This window comes from Paroedura picta, chromosome 5 (assembly GCF_049243985.1).
Source record: "Paroedura picta isolate Pp20150507F chromosome 5, Ppicta_v3.0, whole genome shotgun sequence".
Taxonomy (NCBI): domain Eukaryota; kingdom Metazoa; phylum Chordata; class Lepidosauria; order Squamata; family Gekkonidae; genus Paroedura; species Paroedura picta.
The window spans coordinates 69,460,145-69,479,303 of NC_135373.1; the positions used below are offsets into that span (position 1 = coordinate 69,460,145).

General features: G+C 44.3%; 1 long non-coding RNA gene across 1 annotated transcript in view; it reads right to left on the reverse strand.

Moving 5' to 3' along the window:
- The window catches only part of LOC143839074 (uncharacterized), a 31,826-nt gene extending 19,015 nt beyond the window's left edge, over nucleotides 1-12,811 (reverse strand). The window contains exon 1 of the long non-coding RNA XR_013231585.1: nucleotides 12,669-12,811. This is a non-coding gene — a long non-coding RNA (uncharacterized LOC143839074). The remainder of the gene's footprint in view (nucleotides 1-12,668) is intronic.
- Nucleotides 12,812-19,159: the final 6,348 nt, after the last annotated feature.

Genomic DNA, 19,159 nt, shown 5'->3' on the forward strand with positions numbered 1-19,159 from the left:
ATCCTCCACATCTCTGCAGCACTCTTTTTTAAAAGCTATTCAGTTTAGCAGTTAGCACAGTATCTTGTAGCGATGCATTCCATAAGTAACTAAGGAATTGCATAACGGAGAAATCCTTCTCTTGTTGAGCCTGAGCCTGTTAGAAATTAGTTCATTGGATGAGTTCAATTTCTAGTACAGAGATAGAAGAAGGGATAATAATTGAAAAAGATAATAAAACAGAATGAAGTGGGCCTGATAATCTTTTGTAGAAAATGGAAATGAAATGAGAAACTGGGAACAACCTCTCAACTAGACTGTCCAGACTGAACAATGGGGCTTGCTTACCCCCAGGTAGGGATGCTAGTCTCCAGGTGGGGACCTGGGATCCCCCAGAATTACAGCTCATTCCAGACTACAGAGATCAGTTCCCTTGTATAACATGGGTGCTGTGGAGGGTAGAATCTATGGCAGTGTATTCCACTGAGGTCTCTGTCCTTCCCAGGCTCCATCCCCAAATCTTAGGTGTTTCCCAGTTTAGATCTGGCAGCTAAAATTTCCACCCCCCACCTGTGGACTGGAGGGATCTGGCAACCATATTCCAGGAAAGCATTCTTAGAATTGCTGCCACAGTTTGGGATAACAGATGTAATATAAGGGACTAGACTGGGGGAAACATGAGTTCATATCCTCATTCCATGATGTAGCTCTTTGCCTAATCTGCTTAAACCTTCATCATAGGGTGGTGGGGAGGTGGGAGGCATGCCATGCCATGGTTTTCAGAACAAGAGTGGTGCAATAAGTAAAAGAGCACATGTATGTTCTTGCACAAAGATGCACATTCTGTGCCTGGTTGAGACACAACATTTATCCTTACCATCAGCTTTAGCTTCTGCAGGTAATGCAATAATATATTCAAGTTATGCAGTCATTTGGCTGACATTCACTTCACCACATTTTAAAAGAGCAGATAATTATAGATTTTACAAAAGTACCAACCCCAAAACTAGCATAAGTTAAAGCACTGATAGAAAAGGTCAAGTTTTCAGATCTAGATTGCCAGAGAAGGTGAGACAACATCACTTTAGGCATAGAAAGGTCAGAATCAATATTATTTGAACCATTGCATAAGGTTTCCCATTATATACTCATTCATTTGGGGGGCTTCATCTATCACTTACCTTGCTGAGCTTGATAAAGGTCACTCCTTGCCCTGCATTTGTTTCTATTCCATCTTAACATCCCCATTACTTGAACTGAGTGTTTGCTTTACAACTGCTACCACAATCACAAGGACCTCTTACTTACAACTGAGGGAGATCTATGGAAGCAAACTGTATTCCTCTGAGTCACTGAGTCACGAAAGAATTTGAGATTTCAATGAATGTTAAGGGACTGACACTCAGCCTCGTTTCTTGAACTCCTGGATTCGTATTGTTGAATTATTATCTCAACCAGCAAATTCATACATTCTCAAACAGATTCACACAACAGTTCATGATTCATCTGCAACAACCTAAGCCCCTACAAATTGAAAACTGAGTTATGAGTTTTGATATTCTCTTTGAAGCATCTGAAGCATCAGTCAAAATCAGTCTATCAATTGTACCTCTAATAGGCCACTGAAAATGGCATTTTATGACTCCATGTTTCTGTGCATTGTGAAGCCTGCTTTCCCTACTTGTACACAGAGCTACACCAAAGCATGTCATTGCACCAACATCATTTCCCAATATATCCTCAAGGGTCCTGTGAGAGAGCTGTGAGAGAACCGTGACTGGCCCAAGGCCACCCTGCTGGCTGCATGTGGAGGAGTGGAGAATCAAACTCACTTCTCCAGATTAGACACCACTGCTCTAACCACTACACCAAGATGGCTCTCTCAAGACAGCCTCCTGTCTGTCACAGGTCCCCTTTCTGCACTGTGCAAACTTATCAGTAACTGCTAGTAACTGTCAAGTGAAGATAAGTTGTTGAACCAATATACTTGTAGGTACATGTAGCACAAGAGGTGTGACATTTGCAGTTTGTGGAAGGATCCCTGTCATCCAAGAATGCTTTAAGAATTTGTGGGGCCCATGGCACAAGAGCCAGTTTAAGGATTCACAGGGCCCTAGCAGATTACATCTGCAGTGGGAGCAGCCAGATTAGGGGCAGAGGAGAACCCCCACAGTGGATAGGGGTATCACTCCAATTGTCTTTAAAGAGGGAAGGGGGGAGAAGAAGAAGAAGAAGAAGAAGAGTTGGTTCTTATATGCCGCTTTTCCCTACCCGAAGGAGGCTCAAAGCGGCTTACAGTCGCCTTCCCATTCCTCTCCCCACAACAGACACCCTGTGGGGTGGGTGAGGCTGAGAGAGCCCTGATATCACTGCCCGGTCAGAACAGTTTTATCAGTGCCGTGGCGAGCCCAAGGTCACCCAGCTGGTTGCATGTGGGGGAGCGCAGAATCGAACCCGGCATGCCAGATTAGAAGTCCGCACTCCTAACCACTAAACTGGCTCTCGAAAATGGGCTACAGCCCTAATCCCTGGGAAGAAGGCACCATCTGGGCTTCTTGGAAGTGTGTTGCCCGCAGCACATGCTGCCTGTCCTAAATATATAAACCAGCCCTGCTGTCATCTTTTTACTTAAATGAGGAAAATTCTCTTGCAGCCCTAGATGGCTGGCTGGCTGATCTATTTTGGGGTTTGCATGATGTGGTGAAATACCTGTAAGTAAATCAGATCCAGCCAGCTTTTCCAGTAGTGAAAAAGGGAAGAAAGGGTTTCTTTTGACTACCAAAAATGCTACGCTGGGAATCATGAGAAATACATGGATGTTGGTCTAAGTGGCCATAAATAAATATGCATTCATGGATGTAACCTACAACAGGGGGCTTTAGCAAGAGGACAACTGGGTTGTTAAAATGTTTTTTCTTATGCTGGGTTATTTATGCAGTGTGCTCTTTTTCAAGATTTTCCCTAATCAAAGTAGTCTCTCCTTAATATGGAGTAGAAATGTATTTTAAATAAGGTTGTCCAGTCTGGGGTTCAGTTCATGTGTGGGACTGCAGTAGGTGAACATGATATTTCAGTTCACTTCAAAGCAACCCTAACTCCTAACTCCTATTGACTTGGAAGTGTTTATACTTACCACAGCATACCATTACATCAGTAATTGGGGGGGGGGGAGGAGATCTGAGGCAGTTTATGATACCAACAGATCACCCCTGTCCTCCCTGGTCCCCCCTTTTCTGGCTCCTAAGTCAGAAGAAGAGTGTCCACAGGGCATTATGCTAGGATATCTCTTCATTAACTAGCAGGCTGGCATATTCCCAGCCTCACAGAGGACCCAGACACAGAAGACGCAAGAAACTGGCCAGTTAGTAAATGGCTTACGATACCAACCAAGAATAAAGCAATGTTTGGTCCATTTGTGCCTGCCTTTGAATGTGTGTGTATCTAACTAGATGCCAACACACTTACTATTGGTCTGTTAGTTTTCTAGGTAAACTGAAAGCAGGTCCAGATATCTAGAAGGCTAAAGGACACTAAGCCAGCCCATTTGGACTGGTAGATGATTACTATCATTTTGGGATTTTTTGTGTGTGCGAAATTTAGCTAAATGTTTAAGGATGAAGTACATTGGTAAAGAGAAAATGCAGCTTGGCCCCAAGTTTCTTGCAGACATCTAAAAAGGACACACATCACAGATACATTTTAACCAGAGAACATTCAAGGACAAGAATTTAACTCTTATTGGAGACAATGCTCCCTCTGATCCCCACATAAATCGCAATGCAAACTGGTCACATTCAGCTAATTAATTATTAAAACTTTTAATCAAAAGCATATCTTCATACTCCAGTCTCTCATATTATTTTTAAATTCCAATACTGTGCTAACTCTACTCAAAACAATTTCACAATTATTGCTTTGTACTGTTAATTTGCATTAATTCTGGCCTTCTAACTCCAAAGTGCTGTAAATAACCAAGATCATCAGTTGGTGTACATATATGGAAATACAAAGCTCATAAAAGCATTTAGTAATTAAAACTCAAATTACGATTCAACAGATGTAATGAGATGTAATTATTAATAACCGCATTAAAGGGGATGATGGATGCAGAAGCTTGCCTATAATAATTACTTCTCAAAGAAAAGAGGTGTTGTTAATCTGCTAAATAGTTGATGACACAGAAAATTATAAATAATAGAAATGGCGCACAAATTAATTCTAGATTAGAAAGTCAGAAAAGATTGAGTTTAATAATAGGACAGACATTTTTCAGCCCAGGATAGGCATCACCATCACCTGTTATAATTACGCCATGCCCCTAAAATGGTTAATTTTTTTAGTAAGTTACATTACTGTTTTGTCCCCACATATAGTCCATCACAGTGTCTCATATCTCAGCAATAAATCATGCCAATTTTTGCATTAAAATTTCTAGGTAGTTTTATGGACTACAAGAAACTCTCAGGTTCCATTAAAATTGCCATCTTTGTTTAGTTATCAATTCCATGAAGAGTCAAACAAAGACCATTGCTTGAATTAATCATAGACACAAATGCTAAGGCAGTCCTCATAAGAGTAAATTTATATTTATTAGCTTTTTTGTGTGAAGGATGTTCTCTCTCTCTCTCTCTCTCTCTCTCTCTCTCATTTCACACTCACACATTAAGTGGATGGATAGAGAGAGGGGGGGGGAGAGAAAGAGACAGACAGATTTCACAGCTTTAATGTATTGCTCCAGCTTGTAAAACATATTGGTCTAGGTAGGTTGCAACTGTAGCATTTACAGAAATGGAATCAGACAAGTTCAGCAACTCAAGTACCTAAATAATAATGGCTGCAAAGCTGAGTGTTTATAGTTGCATTTATGACCTCTATAAACACATGGTACCTCTGAGACTGGATTCTGAAAGGACCAGATTTTAATTAATGTCATCTTCCAGCCATCAAAAGTGCTGTTATGCTGCAATTCATAATGTCTGAAACCTGTCATCAAAAACTTAATGTACCTGATAGAAGTTGAAATAAGGCTGTTAAGTGTGTTTCCTCCTCCACAATATAGATCATATACAATTGGAAGAGTCATTTACATAATCCTTATGACTGCAGTTTAACTGTGCTGTCCATGTTTGAGGAAAACCTCCACAGATGAACAGGGAAGTTTCAAGGTCCAGCTGACCTTTTTCTAGCTGTTGTTTTGGCTAAGCCAGAAAACACAGTCTGAATCTATTAACATCATCCTTCAGTCTGTAGTTTTCAAAAGGATGATGATGATGATGATGATGATGATGATGATGATGATGATGATGATGATGGATTGTCACAGTCTGATATTTGACTGGTAGATGGTGTTCTGCTATTTGAGAACCAGAAAAATTCTTGGAAATTGTAGATATATCATCACGTGATTCTTGCTGTTCATAGCAACAGTGCCTCTGGAGCTGAACTGGTGTTATTTGCTCAATGCCCCAAATGTCCAGGTGTTTTTTTTTTAAATCTTCCAGGCACTGCTCTAAGGTCTCAAGTGATTACCAGCATGATAATGACCTTCTCCTGGAGATGCTCTAACTTTATTTGTATTTTTTGATCTTCTCCAGTTGCTTCGTTCCTAGTCTGCTGCCTCCTGGGATTGAAATGTTCATGATTCAAATCCTTTTGTCATTTTTCCTTCAATTGTGATATCAGATATCTTACACTCCAGTTGTTCATCTGTTTACCACCAGAAATCCCAAATAATCATAATTCTGAAGGATCCTGTCTGGTTTGTGCTCCCATGAATTTCTGGCTGATGGTAAGCCTCTCCCATTACAACCCGCCATGCTCCCTTTGGTCATCATCTAGGAGCCACTTGCAGGTACCTGGTCTCAGGACTATCACCAGGGGAAAGGCCTTCTTAGTCCCCTACCCTGTTGAATATACTCTTGAATGGCACCTGTGCTCTGCTGGACCTGTTTAGTTTCCACAGGACATGCAAAGTTGAATTATTTAGATTGGCCTTTGAAGGATTATTGTTTAGGCTGTTTTGATAGCTATTTATTTATTTATTTATTTATTTATTTATTTATTTATTTATTTATTTATTTATTTATTTATATACCACCACTCCTAGCAAGCTGGCATGCAGTGGTTCACAACACACACATATATATCTATACATAAAAACAGCCATACAAGAATAAAGTATCCCAACAAATACAAAACCCAGTGTAATACATCCAGATGGCAGTACAACTAGAAAAAAATCTCCCCAGCTTCCAGTGCAGTTGACTCGATGAGAAAGAGCAGCTGGGGGTGTAAAAAGAAAGAAAGGGAGGTTTGAACAGTGGTTCTATGTAGGTCTAATACCTAAAAATTAAGAACTGGAGGAGAGGTCTGAATGCCCCAGTACTTATCGTGTCCAAATGCCTGGCAGAAGAGCTCCATCTTGCAGGCCCTGCAGCTCTTCAGGGAGCTCATTCCACCTGGTAGGGGCCAGGACCAAAAAGGCACAAGGCTAGGTGCACTTCCCGGGGCCCCGGGACCATCAGCAAATTCATACCTGGAGAGCGAAGTGCTCTGCGGGGGGTCATAAGGTGGTAAGTGGTCCCGCAGGTAGGTAGGACCCAATCCACATATAGCCTTAAAGGTCAGAACCAAGACCTTGAACTTGATCTGGAAACAGACTGGCAACCAATGCAGTATAGTGACAGCCACGTATTTTACTTTTAATACTTTCATGTTAATGTTTTAATATTTAAGGGTTTTTTCCTTATTGGTTTTAATGTTGTAGGTCAATATAAGACCCATTGGAGAGTGGTGACTAAAAAAGGAAGGAGCAGCAGTATTGTTAGCATTGCTATTTACATATAAAACATACCTGAAACCATGTCTCTATTTACAGTAGTTTGCAATCTCTCAACAAACTATGCAAAAGAAACTTATTAGTATTTGGAATTTTATAACATGTGATCAGTGTTAGAACCTTTGCCCTAAATTGCTTCATAGTAGGACAAGGCCACTATGCATATCTGAATTCAATGGAAATAGTTCCACAGTTCCAACATCTTTTTGTTTTTGTTTCTTTTATATAATTTTAATTACATAAATTAGTGTTGATAAAAGTCATGTCCAATATTTCATTCTTAGTTTTCAATTCTGCAAACTGAACAGATCAGCCTTGGTTTTCATGCCATTTTCTGTCTTTTCATGCCAGATTTTCCCCATGACATTTATCTAATACTGGCATTTTAGTCATGATTGAACTATTGACTTCTACAAGTGTTCTCCTCTGATGTTTATTAAGATGATGTACAATGTTTTAATGTGTTGACTGCATAAAAATAAAATGTAAAAAACAAAGAAACAAAGCACTTCATCTTCATTGCAGCATGGTTAGATCAAAAATCTAGACATTTTTCTATCAAATCCCTATTCTGCCATCAAAGCTTGTGGGGTGATCTTGGGCCAGGCACACGTTCTCAGCCTAATTAACTGGGATGATGAAATGGAGAAGAGGAGAACAATGGAAGCCACTCCAGTTTCTCATTGACCGTTTATGCACTGGAGGTTTCATGCCAAGCTGCAGTTTTAGTTGTGGCAGGTTGCCCCACCTCTTCCTGTATTTGGCCTTGTGTGTTTCATTTGCCCCCGATTTGTGCTCCTGCACGGGAGCTAGGGCAGTGAAACTACCGCCCCATTAGTTTACTAAATATTGCATCTAAACTCTATGGAAAATTCCTCCTAAATAAACTAGAGGATTTGGCTGCTGACAACCATATCTTACACCCACACCAAGCAAGATTTATTATTATTATGATTTATTATTATTATTTTTAGATTTATTTCCCGCCTCTCCCGACAGGCTTGAGGCGGGTCACAACAACTAACCCCATTAAAATTCCCATTAAAACATCAATCTACTAACATAACGGCTAAAAATCCCATCCTTCCCCCAATTATCAAAGAGGTGAAGAGGAAAGGATAGGGGAGTAGTGTACACTCCAACTCCTAGGGGGGGAGCGATGTCCCTGATTCTCTGACCCCAGCCTCAACTATAGACCTGGTGGAAGAGCTCCATTTTACAGGCCCTGTGGAAAGCTGACAAATCTCACAGGGCCTGAAAATCACCCAGGAGCTCATTCCACCAGGTAGGGGCCAGGACCAAAAAGGCCCTGGCCCTGGTCGAGGCTAGGCGCACTTCCTTCAGGCCGGGGACGACCAACAGGTTCTCACCCGCAGAGCATAAGGCCCTGTGGGGGGGCATAGAGCGGTAGGTGGTCCCTCAGGTATATGGGTCCCAACCCGTGTATGGCCTTGAAGGTTAAAACCAAAACCTTGAACCAGATCCGGGCAGCAATTGGCAGCCCTCCAAGATGTTCCAGTGAGGACCCTGGCAGCTGCATTTTGCACCAGCTGTAGTTTCCAGGTCAGAGCGAGTTACAGAAATCTATTCTGGAGGTGACTGTCGCATGGATCACTGTGGCCAATTGGTCAGGGGATAGGTAGGGCGCTAGTAGCCGGGCCTGGCGAAGATAGAAAAATGTCTGGCCTGCTACTCTCTTGACCTGAGCCTCCATAGTCAGGGAGGCATCAATGGTCACACCCAAATGCCTAGCTTGAGGCACGATGGTAAGTTGCACCCCTGCTAGGGTGGGTAGACAAGCTGCCTGTTCCCGCCCCCTTCCCCCCAGCCACAGGACCTCCGTCTTGGACGGGTTGAGTTTCAGGCAACTCTGCTTGAACCATTCAGACACTGCTTCCAAACATCTGGCAAATGGTTCCGGGGGGGAGTCCGGGTGGCCGTCCATTAGGAGATAGAGCTGGGTGTCATCAGCATACTGATGGCAACCCAGCCCAAAGCTCCGTACCAGCTGGGCCAGAGAGTGTATAAAGATGTTAAACAATGTGGGGGAGAGGACCACACCCTGAGAGACCCCGCAAGGGAGTCTATAGGGCCGCAAGAACTCTTCCCCCACAGCAACCCTCTGGGACCGGTTCTGGAGAAAGGAGTGTATCCAGAACAAGGCTGTGCCCTGTATCCCCATACCGGCCAGGCGATGGACCAACAGTTCGTGGTCCACAATGTCAAAGGCTGCCGATAGGTATAAAAGGACCAATGCGGCTGACCCACCTCTATCCAACTGGCAATGGAAGTCATCCTGCAGGGTGACCAAAACCATCTCCACCCTGTGCCCAGGGCGGAAGCCAGACTGATATGGATCGAGTGCTGAAGTTTCCTCCAAGAATGCCAGGAGCTGGTCCGCTGCAGCCCTCTCCACCACCTTGCCCAGGAACGCTAAATGCGACACTGGGCGGTTGTTAGCAGGGTCCAGCGGGTCCAGCAATGGTTTCTTCAGGAGAGGGCGGACCACCGTCCCCTTGAGTCGCTCAGGAAACTCTCCCGTACTCAGGGAGGTTGATGATGTCTCTGAGCTGGCCTCCTGTCTTCTGGCCACCTCCCTTGAGGAGCCAAGAAGGACAGGGGTCGAGGGGGCAGGTGGTCAGAAGAAGAGAGCCGCCTGAAGCTATCATACCTCACTACCAACGGCAGCCAACAGGTCTCCAGTTCATTCACTGTATTAATTGTGGTGGGAAGGTTGCGGCAGAGTGACAAGACTTTATCCACAAAATAGCTCGCAAATGCCTCGCAGCCGATTTCCAATTGTCTAGTATTTTGGCGCCCCTCAAGGGCAGTGAGTGATCTAACTACCATGAATAATTGGGCCGGGCGAGAGCTTGCGGACACGATTTCCGTGACAAAAAACTCACATTTAGCCACTTTCACCACCATCTCATACGCCCTCATAAGCGTGCAATAAGATGTTCTTGTAGCCTCGTCACGAGTCTTCCGCCACACTTGCTCCAGTCGTCTCACTTCCCTTTTCTTCTCCCGGAGCACCCCCGTGTACCAGGGGGCCTATTTGAGTCGAGGGCAGGGAGGATGTTTAGGGGCAATTTTATGTATGGCGGCCGTCAGGCAGGACTGCCAGTCCCCTACCACGGCTGCAAGTGAGTCGCCAGGAGGTATCAGGTCCCACAGAGCATTCTGGAAACCGAGCGGATCTATGAGTCTCTGCGGATGGGCAAAAATGCGCCCGCCGCCCAACTGGGGAGGGGGTGGTATCTCAAGCCGGGCCTGCAGGGAATAGTGGTCTAACCACGGCACAGACAAAGCTGTATCCAGATCCACCTCTATCCCGGCGCCAAAAATCAAGTAGAGCATGTGGCCGGCGTGATGGGTGGGCCCAGCAACAAATTGCGAGAGCCCCAGTGTCACCATGGATGACACCAGGTCCCCGCCAAGTCCTGAAGAGGGTGCGTCCGTGTGGACATTGAAGTCACCCAGGATTAGAAGCCTGGGGAACTGCAATGTCCAGACGGCGGCCGCCTCCAGCAGGCGGGGCAGGACATCTGGCGGGACGTTGGGCAGGCGATATACCAGCCAGATAGCCAAGCTCTCAACCGAGCCCAACTCAATACCGACACACTCCACCCCACCGATTTCTGGCCCCGGGAGATCCCTGTAGGAGAGAGCCTCCCGGACCAAGATTACCACTCCCTCTCCTCTCTTGTGGGTCCGGGATTGTTGAAGAATGAAGTAACCTGCTGGGGCCAGTTCTCTCAAGGCCACCTCCTCTCTATCTCTCAGCCAGGTCTCCGTTATGCACGCAAGGTCAGCCTTTGACTCCGCAAAGAAGTGTTGCAGAGTCGCAGCCTTGTTCTTGATCAACCTTGCATTGCACAAGACCAATGTCGGACCCACTTTCCCCTTAGCCTCCACCCTCACATCCCTGGGGATGGGACGGAGGTTAGAAGGGAATCGAGCACACCCAGAGCGCTGGTCATGTTTCCATGGCCGGGCCCTATACAAGACACCAGTGCTCCCAACCCTTCTCTTCTCCAACCTCCTCCCCCAGCCATAGTGCCCCTGGCCCGTGATCATCGGGATCCCGGCCCATCTATATGCTCCCCCCCCTAACCAGAACTCCCCCTCCATAATTCCTCCCACCTACCCCCAAGATAGGGCATTAATACACCTAAGCTAGGTCCTTCTCCCTACAACTACATCCCACCCTAGCCCGCCCAGCCCACTTACACTATCACCCGCCCAACCCCACCTCCCCCCATCCACCAATTCTAGCAGCTAGCGAGAGGGGTCCGATAGCAGGGCGAGATCCCGCCTATCTCAGGAGTTCTCTCTGTCCTCCGGCCGATCCTCTCTACTTAGCTGACCTAACTTAATCTCAAGCCTCTCTTGGTGAAGATCTCAAAAATCACCTTTCCATCCACAGCAAGTCAGTATTGATAGCAATAAGAAAGGAGCAGGTCCAAATGCTGTTCTGGCCAGAGCCACTAGGTGGAACCTGAAGAGGCCATTCTACCATGGACCACTGTCAAACCCTCCATTATTTAGCTTATTCCAGCATGGAAGGCCCTACGAGAGCTCTATACGCAGCTTTCATTGATTTAGCCACAGCTTTGTCTCCATCGACAGAGACAGACTCTGGTTAAAGTTGAGGGAAACTAACATCGATAAACGCCTACTGTTTCTGATGCATGAACTGCACTCAGGCACCCACACAATAATTAGGGTAGGTGCTTCAGGCTCTCTAACTAAAGAAATTGCAGTAAGGAAAGGGGTAAAGCAGGGGTGTGTATTAGCCCCTCTGCTTTTCAATATTTATACCATACCAGACAACTTACTGTATACATCAGCCAATATCTCTGATGTATGTGACTGGGTGCTCAAAGCTGATTCATTGATTGATCACTCTTCAATTCTGCTATCACAATTAGCCCCATGGTATAAAACAATTTTTAAAAGACCACTCTAGAGCATCATATTTAGTAAACATAACAACATGCAATCTTAGAATGGCCCTTTGCGATTTGAAATTATGCCATCAGCATCATTTCGACTATATTTCCAAATACCCACAGTCCAACACCTGTGTATATGTGGAAATTCATCTGTGGAGGACCTGCCCCACTATGTTTTGGCTTGTCCCCTGTATTACGAACCCAGGGGCAAATTCCTTGCCAAGTTACTACCAAACTCACACCCCACTTCTGATTTTGATAAAGTCACCTATTTGTTATCAGATGTCGACCCCTATATTCATATAGGGTTGCACTTTTCGCTCTGGCCTCCAGGAAGATCCAAGTCAAAGCTTTTTTACAGGTGTCCCCACCTTGATACACTGTGTTTTTTTTTAATTGTAACTCAGTAGCCCTCGTCTACAATTTTATGTACGCAATAATTTTATGTATGCAATAATTATGTTTTGTAATAGCCTTTGGCTATACACAATACATGTTATAATATCATGAAGTCCCCAGTGCGTAAACGGTCATTGAGGAGATAAAGTGGGGCATTAAGTGTTTGAAATCCCCACTTCACCAGAGGTTATGACTTGGCAGAGTGGAGGAGATGAGGTTGCACTAGTATACAGGGACCAAAGGAAGGACTAATATGGACCAGTGCTATCATTAACATATACTCCTGCTTGAGTCCAATGAGTCCATTCAGTCACATCACTGCCTTATATTAGAATCAGTCAAATAAAATTAAAATTGTGCTTCTTATGCACCTTCAGCAGGAACTGACAACAATCTGCATACTAACTGCCATGGACAAGGAAAGATGAGCTATAAATGTGCAAGGTACATTAGATAAAGCCAGAATTTTAGGCTGCAGTTTTAAGAACACTTACCTGTGAGTAAAAGACATTGAATAAAATGAGACTTGCTTCCAAGTAGTCCTCAGGCTGCTAAAGCCTGCTGATCTAATCAAGCCAGTAAATTTTCCAGCAAGTTGTGGGAGGTAAGTGAGCTGACAGGATTCTAAGAGGGGGATAGACTTGAGTACACCCGACACTTCCTGATTGTGAGTAATGTTAACAAAAATCATGACTGTTCCACTGATAAGTCTCAGTTGTAATATGCATTGTCAGGAATAGTATTTTCAGTGACCTCTGATAATGCAATTCTGGATCAAGTTGCTGAGGCAAGCAAGAAACCTGTAGAAATAGCAACCTATTCTTTATTTCCCAAACAAGATTCAGGCTCTGAGGTTGAGAACAAAAAAAGTATACATTCTTTAAGAACAAACAACAATCACTTTTTTAGAAAAAAACCACGAGACTATATTTTTTCCTTCCCTGTGGGAGACAGGAATCATGAGAGCATATCACCAAGGGAGTCATCATTTCATAGATCAAGCTCTTTTTCTTGCAAAATTCTCTCATCCACAAAAGAAAAACTGCTGAATGATCTAAATGATTGTGAAAGTGCCACCTTTGCATGTGCCTGACCAAATATAATAATTTATTGCTAACTCTTTACTTAAGATTTACTCAGCAAGAGGGCAGGATACTTTATCCTGTTGCCTACTGAAATGTGGAAATATAATGCTTACCAATAACGATTTGCAAGGCATAAAATAAATACAGGGAAATGCTCAGAAAAAAACCTTGAAAATGTAGTTCCATTGCAACAAAATGTAGTTCCATGTGCTCTCTGACCCAGCTGGTTCGGAGTTTTGGGCTGGGTGGTCACCAGTATGTGGATAACACCCAGCTCTATCTCATGATGGATGATCGCCCAGATTTCCCCCCCCCCTCCCCGGATACATTCACCAGATGGATCAGGAAGCGCGACTGCCCACCCTGGCTGGGATGAAACTCAACATCTCACCCAAGACCAGCAACTTAGGTGTGATTCTGGATGCCTCCCTATCAATGGAGACCCAGGTCACAAGGGTAGCCCGCCAAGCATTTTTCTTTCTTCCTCAGACAAGTACTAGTGCCCTATCTGTCCCCTGATCACTTGGCCACAGTGATCCACAAAATGATCACCTCCAGGATTGACTTCTGTAACTTGTTCTATGCTGCTCTTGTCCCTGACTTGGAAATTGCAGCTGGTACAAAATGCAGCTGCTAGCACCCCTAACTGGGACACCTTGGAGCGCCCATATCCAGCCAGTGCTGAGATAGCTGCATTGTTTGCCAGTTGCAGCCCAGATCAGGTTCAGGGTTTTGGTATTGACCTTCAAGGCCATCTGCAGCCTGGGCCCCACATATCTGCGGGATTACCTACCCTCCTATGCCCCATGCAGAGCTCTTTGCTCTATGGGTGAAAACTTATTGGTGGCCCCTTTTTGGTCCTGGCCTCCACTTGGTACAATGAGCTCCCTGGTGAGCCAAGGGCTCTGTCGGAGCTTTCTCAGTTCCATAGGGCCTGCAAGACAGAGCTCTTCTGGAATATCTTTGGGTGAGGGCACAGCAATTAGACCTAGGCCCTGCCCCACTGGACTGACTACAACAACTGCTACTCCGCAATTGCCATCTGTTACTGTCTATCACCTGAGGTGATTTTAGTCGCCACCATTCCACCCCGAATACGCGCTATTCCCCCCCCCCCCCCGTGCATAGTGGCCATAGTGGTGATTAGCAATTCCCTGGGTATATACAAAAGGGCCACAAATGACAAACACTGACACATCCCTTTCTGTCCAACTACTCACAATCTGCCTAAGTTCATAAAATCAGAATTTCTGTCAGATGACTATCTAGCATCTACTTAAAAACTTACAAAGAAGTAGAACCCACCACCTCCCAAGGAACCACCAGGGTAGGGTAATTATTTTACTGGGGTTTTATTGTGGGGTGTTAGTTATGTAATCTGCCACGAACCAGCTTGGCTGGCTGTGGCGGGCTATACATCAAATAAATAAATAATATTTATTCCTGGGTGTAAATTGCACAGAGCTTTTATTCCAATCCCAGGTCGATTCAGTCCTTGCCATCTCCACTGAATGCGATTTCCATTTTGATTTTGTCCAATTTAAATTTCCCCCCTGCAACAAGCATGATTGATCCGGAGTGACCCTGCCTTTATCCTGTAATATCCTAATGTCGATATAACCTTCAATATTTGAATAATTGGATTGAGAAAGCATGAGAAAGCATGCAGAGCTCTGCCTGCTTCGAATTTGCTGAAGAGCTCTGTGGTAGAGAAGCCCTGATTGGCTAAGGCTGTCTAGGTGACAAGCTTGCCTTAAATGGGAAGCCCTAATTTCTCTCTGCAAAAGCTCCAGAAGCCTTAACTTATCTCTGCAAAGATTTGCCTCTTGGTTTTTCTCTCTCTCCTCTGCTGTCTCCAATCCTCCCCCCCCTCCCGCCGCCGTTCAAGAAAAGAAAGAATGAGGCTCCGACTGTGCTTGGCTCCCCACTCCTCTTTTGAACTCCCCTAACCATGTGCCGAACACTTATCTGTTTCAATGGGGAGGGAAGAGGGAAGAGGAAGACCCAAGTTCAAATCGGTCTGGATTCAGCAGAATCCACAACAGAATAAACAAAGTGCAGTTTCAGCCCTGGGTTGCAGAAGGCCTTCATATGCCCAAGGAAAACTCACAGTTACTTGTATAGAGCCAAAGGGGCATTGTGGTTGGACTATGATGTGGATGACCCAGTTTCAAATTGCCATTATGCTATGGAAGCTGGGAAAATGCGGTTCATAACTGTTTGTGACTCATGGTATGCATGGTTTATAAACCACAGACCATCACAAACTGTTTGATACTAGCCTGAAACAGCCAGTGCCGTGGTGCAGGGGGAGGGGCAGCGCCAGTGCCAGCTCACCTGTTGGCACCCCTCCCCCCACGCTGCGGCACTGGCTGCTTCAGGCTGGAAAGGCTGCTTCGGTAGCCAAAGCACAGAACTCTATGACAAAGTGGTTCAGTTTGTGAGGTATGTGATGTAGTAAAATGCCACCCAGGCATGCTAGATATCCCAAACACTCAGAGGATCTCTGGTTGACTCATCTCTATCTCCCCTCCAAGTTTGGTGAGTATTCAATTTACGGGGTCCAGTTACCCGCCCAAAAAGATGCTCCCAGAAAAGTGCTTTCTGGGAAATTTGGCACAGATTCAGGAGCACAACAAAATTTGAGTCCAATAGCACCTTTAAGACCAACGAAGATTTATTCAAGTGCCTGCACATTTCCTCAGACACATGAAAGCTCATGCCTTGAATAAATTGTTGTTGGTTTTAAAGGTGCTATTAGATTGAACAGATTCAGGAGGTTCAGGAGCGAGCCAGTTCATGCCCATCGCTAGACAGGAGCTTCCTAAAGTAACCCCATGACAGTTTGGTGGGCACTCCAGACCCACCAGATCAGTGGAAATTAGTGTTTTCCAAGGAAGGCCAATTCATCTACCCTTGTAGAGTCCAGGGAGGAGTCATAGAGATTGAGAATGCCTGCCAGATGGGGGAATGCCCATTTGCTCTGGACACTGATGGGAAAATGGAGGAGAAAAAACTCATAGCCATGCAAGAGAAATCAGGTCAGATGGCAGCCTTGCATGACTAGTGGAGGCAAATCAACGGAGGTGGACTCAGGGGACTCACTCCATCACCACCACTTCGGCCAAATCCCCTGCCATTTCATGCCTGACAGCCCCACTTGTCATGCCTTACTTCCTAGGCTCTTTGAAGCAGATGTGCAGATCTGATGGTCTTCTCTCCTCCAGCCTCTTCCACCTGCTGTTCCCTCTGAACACTGCCAAAGCTCTGACCTATGGGATCACAGGCATCATCTCGGGGTCTGGCTCCAGTGTAGAGGCCAGCACCAAGTCCAGTCCTCAAATCAGGGGGGATGACTTGCCCCAGGCTCACCATGTGGACACAGAACACATTGGTGATGTCCTGGAAGGGCTTGAGGACACTCACTATTTGCAAGAGAGTCAGCCAGTTGTTGGAGCTGGTGCCGAGACCCTCTTCCTCATGCAGGGTTGGTGTGGAGAAGATGACATCCTGTTTCGTCCTCTTCTGCTCCACCAGGCACACAATCATGGCACAACCTGCTGACATATTTTTTGTGTAGCCACAGAATTTGCCGCCAAACAGTTTTGTAGAATGTAGTTATTATATTAATAGTTTAGCAGAAAAATCCCTGCTGGATCATTCTATTGGATCCCTGCTGGATCATTCTAATTGCATACATAGAATAGGTTTTCAAGGGGGTTAATGTTTATATCTACCTGTGTTCTATAATATTCACCCTTTCAGTTTAAGGCTTAGTTCTTGAATGCCTGCTTTGAGTTTAAGGTTCAAATCCTTTTTTTAGACGTACATTTAAGCATTTTGTTAAGCAGGCACCTTCAGGAATACTCCAAAGATTTCTGTTCAGCAAGATTTAAATGCAGATCAGAAAGGATGCGAAAGCATACATTAATAACATTTATTCTTTTTTTGTCTTAATGTGTGTTATTTATTGCAGAATCAATAGTGTTTCTACCTTACAATGCTTCAAAGAAGCCCATAGATACCCAAGAAATATAAATATACTGCCTGTGCATTTTTCTTCAGGCAACGGATGGTCCAATACCTTAATCAAAGTGACTTTTACATTAAATAGCTCAGCTCAGCTATTACTCTCAGAAAATGTATTTTATTCTGCTTGGCTACATTTATTTTAAGGCATGTTTGTGCATCCACATATAGAGCAGCATTTTTGCAGTAGTGCTATATAGCTAAAGGTCCTTCAAGAGTTTCGTCACAAATCCTTGTTTTTGGAAGTTTTGTGGATACAAAGGAGGAAAAAATATATGCTGGGGATCCAGATCTGTTACTCAGAATGCATTTCTTCCCCTAACTTCTTCCCCATTTAAAAGAAACAACAATAATAAATTTTAAATAACAGCAGTCAGAGGGTCAGGACCTAAAAAGAGAGAAAAATCTCTTCTAGTTACCTGTTGTACTGTAAGAATCTAATAATTTGCTGTTGTTCAGGCCATTACCCTTAATACAGCACATTACCTGTATTTGTAAGAGAAAATGCACTTAAAATCACTGACATATATATTTACAGAAGACTTCTATCTAGAGAAGTAACTGTGTCTGAGTCTTTCATTCATTTGTCATAACAATTCCCTTTTAATTCTGACATGCCCACTTTTTAAAAAAATGGCTGTAAGTATTCATGAACAGTGCATACTTAGATTGTGGTTATTCGTAGCATATTCCTCCTTACATAAATTCCTAAATGTGCATGGTCCTGTACTGACACTAATGCTCTTCCATATATGCTACTTAGCTCTGCTGTATACTGAGAATCAAAATGATTGCAGCCCAGCACATGTAAATGTGTATATGGGACTGTGCTAATTTTCAGTCTACCGGAGACTCGCTATTGTAGTGGTGAATAAGGAGAGTGCAGCCAGGTTTCTTATGGTTTCACTATTGGGTGTGGTACCGAAGAAAGCCCCAGGCAAGTTCTGCCTAATTTATAACGTGTCTTACTCCAAGGGGTCCTCAGTGAATTATTTCATTTCTCCAGGATTATGTTCATCGAGATATACCTCTTTCAACTTAACTGTGCAGATTGTGCAGTCATGTAGGACAGGTGCCTTTATGGCAAAATGTGACATCCAGACAGCATTTCATTTATTGCCATTCCCCACTAATGACTTTTGTTTCTTGGGGTTCAAGTTTAATGGGGGATGCTATGTAAACAAAGCTATGCCAATGGGCTGCTCAGTGGCTTGCATCACTTTCAAGACCTTCAATGCACACAGAATTCTCACAGATCACCAACTAATTGGATGACTTTCTATTTGTTGGTTTGGCCACTACCATGGCATGAGTTCTAAGCCTCCTTTCAAGCCTTAGCAGTGGAGATGGGAGTACCACTGGTGCAGGATAATACAGAGGGCCATCACCTGATTCATCTAGATTAACATACTTGGATATTCTGTTGGATTCAATTCAGGATACCTTTCACTTTCCAGAGGTCAAGTTCACTGTTGTAATCTCAGTTATCATGCAGGTTAATGACAGGCAGAAGTGCACACTGAAGGAAGTTCAATTCTCCTTGGTTACCTTAATTTCACTTGCTGTGTGGTTTTCCCTGGTCAAGAATTCTTGCCCAGTTTGCAGCAGGCCTGCACCCGCATCAGGGTTGTTAGGACTAGCAAAGAAAACCTTGGGGCCTGGCTCAGCTTCCTTGAGGGTGTCAATTGAATCTTCATCTGGTAAACTTGGTTAGACCTGGAGGGGTCCCTTCAAATGCACTCCAGTGCATCTGGCTATTTGGAATGTACTTTGATGGTCACTGGTGCTCTAAACCTTGACCATTATGTTGGGATGATGCTGGCATCTTAAGATACCTAAATTTCCTGGTGTTCTTTCCCATTGTGGCAGTA